The 11,495-nt window shown below is 44.8% G+C and overlaps 1 protein-coding gene across 1 annotated transcript in view; it reads right to left on the bottom strand.

The window, feature by feature from the left end:
- The window catches only part of slc4a11 (solute carrier family 4 member 11), a gene marked incomplete at both ends in the record, with an annotated part of 170,615 nt that overhangs the window by 158,709 nt on the left and 411 nt on the right, over positions 1-11,495 (bottom strand). The window lies entirely within an intron of this gene.

Genomic DNA, 11,495 nt, shown 5'->3' with positions numbered 1-11,495 from the left:
ATAGATGGTGTAGTAGTAACCCTAACCAGATAGACAGGTATAGATGGTGTAGCTAGTAGTAACCCTAACCAGATAGACAGGTATAGATGGTGTAGTAGTAACCCTAACCAGATAGACAGGTATAGATGGTGTAGTAGTAACCCTAACCAGATAGACAGGTATAGATGGTGTAGCTAGTAGTAACCCTAACCAGATTGACAGGTATAGATGGTGTAGTAGTAACCCTAACCAGATAGACAGGTATAGATGGTGTAGTAGTAACCCTAACCAGATAGACAGGTATAGATGGTGTAGTAGTAACCAGATAGACAGGTATAGATGGTGTAGTAGTAACCCTAACCAGATAGACAGGTATAGATAGGGTAGTAGTAACCCTAACCAGATAGACAGGTATAGATGGGGTAGTAGTAACCCTAACCAGATAGACAGGTATAGATGGTGTAGTAGTAACCCTAACCAGATAGACAGGTATAGATAGGGTAGTAGGTAGATAGGTTCTCACGTCACCCCCCTCCTCCGCACACTCCACTGGCTTCCAGTTGAAGCTCGCATCCGCTACAAGACCATGGTGCTTGCCTATGGAGCAGTGAGGGGAACGGCACCTCTGTACCTTCAGGCTCTGATCAGTCCCTACACCCAAACGAGGACATTGCGTTCATCCACCTCTGGCCTGCTGGCTCCCCTTCCTCTGCGGAAGCACAGCTCCCGCTCAGCCCAGTCAAAACTGTTCGCTGCTCTGGCACCCAAATGGTGGAACAAGCTCCCTCACGACGCCAGGACAGCGGAGTCACTCACCACCTTCCGGAGACATTTGAAACCCCACCTCTTTAAGGAATACCTGGGATAGGATAAAGTATTCCTTCTAACCCCCCCCCCCCCCCCCCCCCAAATTGTAAAGTGGTTATCCCACTGGCTATAGGGTGAACGCACCAATTTGTGAGTCGCTCTGGCTAAGAGCGTCTGCTAAATGACGTTAATGTGCCCTTGAGCAAGGCACTTAACCCTAATTGCTCCTGTAAGTCGCTCTGGTTAAGAGCGTCTGCTAAATGACTAAAATGTAAAATGTAAATGTAGTAGTAACCCTAACCAGATAGACAGGTATAGATGGTGTAGTAGTAACCCTAACCAGATAGACAGGTATAGATGGTGTAGTAGTAACCCTAACCAGATAGACAGGTATAGATGGTGTAGTAGTAACCCTAACCAGATAGACAGGTATAGATGGTGTAGCTAGTAGTAACCCTAACCAGATAGACAGGTATAGATGGTGTAGTAGTAACCCTAACCAGATAGACAGGTATAGATGGGGTAGTAGTAACCCTAACCAGATAGACAGGTATAGATGGGGTAGTAGTAACCCTAACCAGATAGACAGGTATAGATGGGGTAGCTAGTAGTAACCCTAACCAGATAGACAGGTATAGATGGTGTAGTAGTAACCCTAACCAGATAGACAGGTATAGATGGTGTAGTAGTAACCCTAACCAGATAGACAGGTATAGATGGGGTAGTAGTAACCCTAACCAGATAGACAGGTATAGATGGGGTAGTAGTAACCCTAACCAGATAGACAGGTATTGATGGTGTAGCTAGTAGTAACCCTAACCAGATAGACAGGTATAGATGGTGTAGTAGTAACCCTAACCAGATAGACAGGTATAGATGGGGTAGTAGTAACCCTAACCAGATAGACAGGTATAGATGGGGTAGCTAGTAGTAACCCTAACCAGATAGACAGGTATAGATGGGGTAGTAGTAACCCTAACCAGATAGACAGGTATAGATGGTGTAGTAGTAACCCTAACCAGATAGACAGGTATAGATGGGATAGTAGTAACCCTAACCAGATAGACAGGTATAGATGGTGTAGTAGTAACCCTAACCAGATAGACAGGTATAGATGGTGTAGCTAGTAGTAACCCTAACCAGATAGACAGGTATAGATGGTGTAGTAGTAACCCTAACCAGATAGACAGGTATAGATGGTGTAGTAGTAACCCTAACCAGATAGACAGGTATAGATGGTGTAGTAGTAACCCTAACCAGATAGACAGGTATAGATGGTGTAGTAGTAACCCTAACCAGATAGACAGGTATAGATGGTGTAGTAGTAACCCTAACCAGATAGACAGGTATAGATGGTGTAGTAGTAACCCTAACCAGATAGACAGGTATAGATGGGGTAGTAGTAACCCTAACCAGATAGACAGGTACAGATGGTGTAGTAGTAACCCTAACCAGATAGACAGGTATAGATGGTGTAGTAGTAACCCTAACCAGATAGACAGGTATAGATGGTGTAGTAGTAACCCTAACCAGATAGACAGGTATAGATGGTGTAGCTAGTAGTAACCCTAACCAGATAGACAGGTATAGATGGTGTAGTAGTAACCCTAACCAGATAGACAGGTATAGATGGGGTAGTAGTAACCCTAACCAGATAGACAGGTATAGATGGGGTAGTAGTAACCCTAACCAGATAGACAGGTATAGATGGTGTAGTAGTAACCCTAACCAGATAGACAGGTATAGATGGTGTAGTAGTAACCCTAACCAGATAGACAGGTATAGATGGTGTAGTAGTAACCCTAACCAGATAGACAGGTATAGATGGTGTAGTAGTAACCCTAACCAGATAGACATGTATAGATGGTGTAGCTAGTAGTAACCCTAACCAGATAGACAGGTATAGATGGTGTAGCTAGTAGTAACCCTAACCAGATAGACAGGTATAGATGGTGTAGCTAGTAGTAACCCTAACCAGATAGACAGGTATAGATGGTGGGGGTAGTAGTAACCCTAACCAGATAGACAGGTATAGATGGTGTAGCTAGTAGTAACCCTAACCAGATAGACAGGTATAGATGGGGTAGTAGTAACCCTAACCAGATAGACAGGTATAGATGGGGTAGTAGTAACCCTAACCAGATAGACAGGTATAGATGGTGTAGCTAGTAGTAACCCTAACCAGATAGACAGGTATAGATGGTGTAGTAGTAACCCTAACCAGATAGACAGGTATAGATGGTGTAGTAGTAACCCTAACCAGATAGACAGGTATAGATGGTGTAGTAGTAACCCTAACCAGATAGACAGGTATAGATGGTGTAGTAGTAACCCTAACCAGATAGACAGGTATAGATGGTGTAGTAGTAACCCTAACCAGATAGACAGGTATAGATGGTGTAGTAGTAACCCTAACCAGATAGACAGGTATAGATGGTGTAGTAGTAACCCTAACCAGATAGACAGGTATAGATGGTGTAGTGGTAACCCTAACCAGATAGACAGGTATAGATGGTGTAGCTAGTAGTAACCCTAACCAGATAGACAGGTATAGATGGTGTAGTAGTAACCCTAACCAGATAGACAGGTATAGATGGTGTAGTAGTAACCCTAACCAGATAGACAGGTATAGATGGTGTAGTGGTAACCCTAACCAGATAGACAGGTATAGATGGTGTAGCTAGTAGTAACCCTAACCAGATAGACAGGTATAGATGGTGTAGTAGTAACCCTAACCAGATAGACAGGTATAGATGGTGTAGCTAGTAGTAACCCTAACCAGATTGACAGGTATAGATGGTGTAGTAGTAACCCTAACCAGATAGACAGGTATAGATGGTGTAGTAGTAACCCTAACCAGATAGACAGGTATAGATGGTGTAGTAGTAACCCTAACCAGATAGACAGGTATAGATGGTGTAGCTAGTAGTAACCCTAACCAGATAGACAGGTATAGATAGGGTAGTAGTAACCCTAACCAGATAGACAGGTATAGATGGTGTAGTAGTAACCCTAACCAGATAGACAGGTATAGATAGGGTAGTAGTAACCCTAACCAGATAGACAGGTATAGATGGTGTAGTAGTAACCCTAACCAGATAGACAGGTATAGATGGGGTAGTAGTAACCCTAACCAGATAGACAGGTATAGATGGGGTAGCTAGTAGTAACCCTAACCAGATAGACAGGTATAGATGGTGTAGTAGTAACCCTAACCAGATAGACAGGTATAGATGGTGTAGTAGTAACCCTAACCAGATAGACAGGTATAGATGGTGTAGTAGTAACCCTAACCAGATAGACAGGTATAGATGGTGTAGTAGTAACCCTAACCAGATAGACAGGTATAGATGGGGTAGTAGTAACCCTAACCAGATAGACAGGTATAGATGGGGTAGTAGTAACCCTAACCAGATAGACAGGTATTGATGGTGTAGCTAGTAGTAACCCTAACCAGATAGACAGGTATAGATGGTGTAGCTAGTAGTAACCCTAACCAGATAGACAGGTATAGATGGTGTAGTAGTAACCCTAACCAGATAGACAGGTATAGATGGGGTAGTAGTAACCCTAACCAGATAGACAGGTATAGATGGGGTAGTAGTAACCCTAACCAGATAGACAGGTATAGATGGTGTAGTAGTAACCCTAACCAGATAGACAGGTATAGATGGTGTAGTAGTAACCCTAACCAGATAGACAGGTATAGATGGTGTAGTAGTAACCCTAACCAGATAGACAGGTATAGATGGTGTAGTAGTAACCCTAACCAGATAGACAGGTATAGATGGTGTAGTAGTAACCCTAACCAGATAGACAGGTATAGATGGTGTAGTAGTAACCCTAACCAGATAGACAGGTATAGATGGTATAGAACTTCCTCATTGGCAAGGACAAGCGTGTGCAAAGCTGTCATCAAGGCAAAAGGTGGCTTTTTGGAAAATCAAAAATCTATAATTTATTTAGATTTGTTTAACACTTTTTGGGTATTATTTCATAGTTTTGATGTCTTCACTATTATTTTACAATGTAGAAAATAGTAAAAATAAAGAAAAACCCTTGAATGAGTAGGTGTTGTAAAACTTTTGACCGGTAGTGTACACACACATATATATATATATATATATATATATATATATATATATATATATATATATATATATATATACCATGTATAATAATACAACGTGTATAATAATACAACGTGTATAATAATATAACATGTAAAATGTGTTAAATAATATGTATTATAATATACTGTGTATAATATTTATAATAATATTATATGTATAATAATATAATATGTATAATAATATGTTATGTATAATATGTATAATAATATGATGTGTATACTATATAAAATAATATAATATGTATAATATAATTTGTATAATGTGTATAATATATATAATAATATAATATGTCTAATATGTATAATAATATATGTATAATAGTATTTTAATTGTATATGATCCTTGACTATTCTCTCAAAGCACTTCATGATGACAGAAGTGAGTGCTACGGGGCGATAGTCATTTAGTTCAGTTACCTTTGCTTTCTTGGGTACAGGAACAATAGTGGACATCTTGAAGCAAGTGGGGACAGCAGACTGGGATAGGGAGAGATTGAATATGTCCGTAAACACTCCAGCCAGCTGGTCTGAGGATGTGGCTAGGGATGCCGTCCGTACCGGCAGCCTTGCGGGGGTTAACACGCTTAAATGTCTTACTCACGTTGGTCACGGAGAAGGAGAGCCCACAGCCCTTGGCCGCGTCGGTGGCACTGTGTTATCCTCAAAGTGGGCGAAGAAGGTGTTTAGCTTGTCTGGGAGCAAGACGTCGGTGTCCGCGACGTGGCTGGTTTTCCCTTTGTAGTCCGTGATTGTTTGTAGACCCTGCCACATACGTCTGGTGTCTGAGCCGTTGAATTGCATCTCCACTTTGTCTCTGTACTGACGTTTGGCCTGTTTGATTGCCTTACAGAGGGAATAACTACACTGTTTGTATTCGACCATATTCCCAGTCACCTTGCCATTGTTAAATGCGATTGTTCGCACTTTCAGTTTTGTGCAAATGCTGCCACCTATCCACATGTTTTTGGTTTGGGTAGGTTTTAATCGTCACAGTGGGTACAACATCTCCTCTACACTTCCTGATGAACTCAGTCACTGTGTCCGTGTATACGTCCCCGCTGTACACAGAAGATATTATTTGGTGTTTTAACGTTGTACACAGAGGATATTATTTGGTGTTTAACGTTGTACACAGAGGATATTATTTGGTGTTTTACGTTGTACACAGAGGATATTATTTGGTGTTTTACGTTGTACACAGTGCTGCTGTAGGCCGTTTGGTGACAGAAGCACCAGATCATCAGCAAACAGTAGACATTTGACTTCAGATTCTAGTAGGGTGAGGCTGGGTGCTGCAGACTGTTCTAGTGTCCTCGCCAATTCGTTGATATATATGTTGAAGAGGGTGAGGCTTAAACTGCATCCCTGTCACACCATACAGCCCTGTGGAAAGAAATGTGTGTGTTTTTTGCCAATTTTAACCACACACTTGTTGTTTATGTACATGGATTTTATAATGTTGTATGTTTTTCCCCTAACCCCACTTTACGTCAATTTGTATAGCAGACCCTCATGCCAAATTGAGTCAAAAGCTTTTTTGAAATCAACAAATCATGAAAAGACATTGCCTTTGTTTTGGTTTGTTTGTTTGTCAATTAGGGTGTGCAGGGTGAAAATGTGGTCTGGCGTATGGTAATTTGTTAAAAGCCAATTTGACATTTGCTCAGTACATTGTTTTCACTGAGGAAATGTATGAGCCTGCTTTTAATGATAATGCAGAGGATTTTCCCAAGGTTGCTGTTGACGCAAATCCCACGGTAGTTATTGAGGTCAAATTTGTCTCCACTTTTGTGGATTGGGGTGATCAGTCCTTGGTTCCAAATATTGGGGAAGATGCCAGAACTAAAGATGATGTTTTGATGGCGCCGACGACGATGGTGGCCTTGCGACTAGCACTTAGGAAATTTTGCGGTATTTCGTTTTTTTAATGTATTATCTTTTACATTATTAGAGGAGAGGCACTCGAGGAGGCCTGCTGGTTCGACTTAGGAGGCGCGCACATTACCCACCGCTTCCGAGTATATTACTTGCTAATAATGTTCAGTCTTTGGATAACAAAGTTGATGAGCTCAGGGCAAGGATTTCTTTCCAGAGAGACATCAGGGTCTGTAACATATTTTGTTTTACGGAAACATGTCTCTCTCGGGATACTCTGACAGAATCGGTTCAGCCAGAGGGATTCTCAGTTCATTGCGCAGACAGGAATAAATATCTCTCCAGGATGCAGAAGGGCGGAGGTGTGTGTTTCATGATTAACGACTCGTGGTGTAATTGTAGTAACAGAGGAACTCGAGTCCTTCTGTTCCCCCGACCTAGAATACCTCACAATCAAATGCCGACCGTATTATCTCCCAAGAGAATTCTCTTCGGTTATAGTCACGGCCGTGTATATCCCCCCTCAAGCCGATACCACGACGGCCCACAAAGAACTTCACTGGACCTTATGCAAACTGGAAACCACATATCCTGAGGCTGCATTTATTGTAGCTGGGGTTTTTAACAAAACAAATTTGAGGACTAGGCTGCCGAAGTTCTAGCAACATATCGACTGTTGTACTCGCGCTGCTAAAACACTGGACCACTGTTATTTAAACTTCTGCGATGCTTACAAGGCCCTCCCCTGTCCTCCTTTCGGCAAATCTGACCATGACTCCATTTTGCTTCTCCCTTCCTATAGGCAGAAACTCAAACAGGAAGTAGCCGTGCTAAGGGCTATTCAATGCTGGTCTGACAAATCGGAATCCACGCTTCAGGATCGTTTTGATCACACGGACTGGAATATGTTCTGGGTAGCTTGCGAAAATAATCTAGACGAATACACCGATACGGTAACTGAGTATATCAGAAAGTGTATAGGAGTTGTCGTACCCACTGTGACTATTAAAACCTACCCTAACCAGAAAACGTGGATAGATGGCAGCATTCGCTGAAACTGAAAGCACAAATCACTGCATTTAACCATGGCAAGGTGACTGGGAATATGGCAGAATACAGACAGTGTTATTTATTCCACAAGGCAATCAAACAAGTATAATGTCAGTATAGAGAAAGTGGAGTCACAATTCAATGGCTCAGACAGGAGACGTATGTGGCAGGGTTTACACACATTCACGAACTACAAAAGGAAAACCAGCCACGTCGCAGAGACCGACGTCTTGCTCCCAGACAAGCTAAACACCTTCTTCGCCCGCTTTGAGGATAACACAGTGCCACCGACGCAGCCCGCTACCAAGGACTGTGGGCTCTCCTTCTCCGTGGCCGACATGAGTAAAACATTTAAACGTGTTAACCCTCGCAAGGCTGCCGGCCCAGACGGCATCCCTAGCCGCGTCCTCAGAGCATCCGCAGACCAGCTGGCTGGTGTGTTTACGGACATATTCAATCTCTCCCTATCCCAGTCTGCTGTCCCCACATGCTTCAAGATGGCCATCGTTGTTCCTGTACCCAAGAAACCAAAGGTAACTGAACTAAATGACTATCACCCCGTAGCACTCACCTCTGTCATCATGAAGTGCTTTGAGAGACCAGTCAAGGATCATATCACCTCTACCTTACCTGTCACCCTAGACCCACTTCAATTTGCTTACAGCCCCAATAGATCCACAGATGATGCAATCGCCATCACACTGCACACTGCCCTATCCCATCTGGACAAGAGGAATACCTACGTCAGAATGCTGTTCATTGATTATCCCTGTCAACTATGTGTCTGTCTTTCCCTGTTCTCTCCTCTCCGCACAGGCCATACAAACGCCTCACACAGCGTGGCTGCTGCCTCTCTAACCTGGTGGTCCCTGCACGCACGACCCACGTGGAGTTCCAGGTCTCCGGAAGCCTCTGGAACTGCCGTTCTGCGGCCAACAAGGCAGAGTTCATCTCAGCCTATGCTACCCTCCAGTCCCTCGACATCTTGGCGCTGACGGAAACATGGATTACCACAGAAAAGTCAAATGACACCGCTGGTCCTGCTCACACTGCACTACCCTATGCTTTGACGTCTTTCTCCCCTCTCTCTCCAGATGAAATCTTGCGACTTGTGACGGCCGGCCGCCCAACAACCTGCCCGCTTGACCCTATCCCCTCCTCTCTTCTCCAGACCATTTCCGGAGACCTTCTCCCTTACCTCACCTCACTCATCAACTCATCCTTAACCGCTGGCTATGTCCCTTCCGTCTTCAAGAGAGCGAGAGTTGCACCCCTGCTCAAAAAACCTACACTCGATCCCTCCGATGTCAACAACTACAGACCAGTATCCCTTCTTTCCTTTCTCTCCAAAACTCTTGAGCGTGCCGTCTTTTGCCAACTCTCTTGCTATCTCTCTCAGAATTACCTTCTTGATCCAAACCAGTCAGGTTTCAAGACTGGTCATTCAACTGAGACTGCTCTTCTCTTTGTCACGGAGGCTCTCCGCACTGCTAAAGCTAACTCTCTCTCCTCTGCTCTCGTCCTTCTAGACCTATCTGCTGCCTTTGATACTGCGAACCATCAGATCCTCCTCTCCACCCTCTCCGAGTTGGGCATCTCCGGCGCGGCTCACTCTTGGATTGCGTCCTACCTGACAGGTCGCTCCTACCAGGTGGCATGGCGAGAATCTGTCTCAGCACCACATGCTCTCACCACTGGTGTCCCCCAGGGCTCAGTTCTAGGCCCTCTCCTATTCTCGCTATACATCAAGTCACTTGGCTCTGTCATATCCTCACATGGCCTTTCCTATCATTGCTACGCAGATGACACACAATTATTCTTCTCCTTTCCCCCTTCTGATAACCAGGTGGCGAATCGCATCTCTGCATGTCTGGCAGACATATCAGTGTGGATGATGGATCACCACCTCAAGCTGAACCTCGGCAAGACGGAGCTGCTCTTCCTCCCAGGGAAGGACTGCCCGTTCCATGATCTCGCCATCACGGTTGATAACTCTGTTGTGTCATCCTCCCAGAGTGCAAAGAGCCTTGGCGTGACCCTGGACAACACCCTGTCGTTCTCCGCTAACATCAAGGCGGTGACCCGATCTTGTAGGTTCATGCTCTACAACATTTGCAGAGTACGGCCCTGCTTACACAGGAAGCGGCACAGGTCCTAATCCAGGCACTTGTCATCTCCTGTCTGGATTACTGCAACTCGCTGTTGGCTGGGCTCCTTGCCTGTGCCATTAAACCCCTACAACTCATCCAGAACGCCGCAGCCCGTCTGGTGTTCGACCTTCCCAAGTTCTCTCACGTCACCCCGCTCCTCCGCACACTCCACTGGCTTCCAGTTGAAGCTTGCATCTGCTACAAGACCATGGTGCTTGCCTACGGAGCTGTGAGGGGAACGGCACCTCCGTACCTTCAGGCTCTGATCAGTCCCTACACCCAAACGAGGGCATTGCGTTCATCCACCTCTGGCCTGCTGGCTCCCTGTTACGTTCCCCAGTTTCTATATTGTGGTTTGTATATTTTCATGTATGTATTTCAGGAAATGGGTTCCTGAAATTCCCCACCAACAAGCAGCTGATTAGGCAATGAACATTGATGATTGGAGAGCTGACCCTGCGCCCTCGTCTGAAGCTATATAAGCCCCAGTTCTGTTGCTCAGAAGAAGAGAAAGGGGAACCAGAATTGCTGAGAGTTACAGCATGTTGGTTGTATGCTAAGAGTTTGGTATGTACTGTGTTTTGGTTGCTCTGATAACCAATTGTAATGTTTTGTGTTAGTTTGTGGCTCAGAGTTTCTTTAATGTCCTGAGTTAGTTTTTCTCAGGTTTTTGTTGTGAACCAGTTTGTGCTATTTTTGTTTCATTTGTTCCCAAGGGGGGGAAGAGGAAGGCACCTAGGGAGTGCTTAGGCAAGAGGCCCGCGGGCATACATTACCCGTAGAAGTTGACTGTCTATGCACACTAGGAAAGACCTGGGCGGACCATCCCCTGTATTTTGGTTAGTGCACCAGGTGGTGCTAGTTCAGTAAGTAGTGGGTAGGCAGGTAAGGTAGGAGAGGGGGCTTTGATATTTACTTTCTTTGCTTTGGTTCCGTCCAGCCCCTTTTCCCCAAACTTACCATGCGAAGGAGTGAATTCCCTGTTAACGGTATTCTCTGCCTTTTGCCATCCTTACTCACACCTACAGTCCCATACCTCTTTCACCCCACGGAGAGTTGAGTTGGAGCAGGGTGTTGCGTTCCCTCTTCCGAGAGGCGTGCGTAACACGGAAGCACAGTTCCCGCTCAGCCCAGTCAAAACTGTTCGCTGCCCTGGCACCCCAATGGTGGAACAAACTCCCCCACGAGTCACTCACCACCTTCCGGAGACACTTGAAACCCCACCACTTTAAGGAATACCTGGGATAGGATAAAGTAATCCTTCTACCCCCCCTTACCCCCCCCCCCCCCCCCCCCCCCCCCCCCCCCCACCCACAAAAAAAAAAAAAAACTATTGTAAAGTGGTTGTCCCACTGGCTATCATAAGGTGAATGCACCAATTTGTAAGTCGCTCTGGATAAGAGAGTCTGCTAAATGACTAAAATGTAAATGTAACTACAGCACCCGAGATCACAGGAAGGCCAAAAATATCATCAAGGACATCAACCACCCGAGCCACTGCC

This window comes from Coregonus lavaretus, assembly GCF_964263955.1.
Source record: "Coregonus lavaretus genome assembly, chromosome: 18".
NCBI lineage: Eukaryota > Metazoa > Chordata > Actinopteri > Salmoniformes > Salmonidae > Coregonus > Coregonus lavaretus.
The sequence above is the reverse complement of the archived record's forward strand: the minus strand, read 5'-3'. Positions and strand labels throughout refer to the sequence as shown.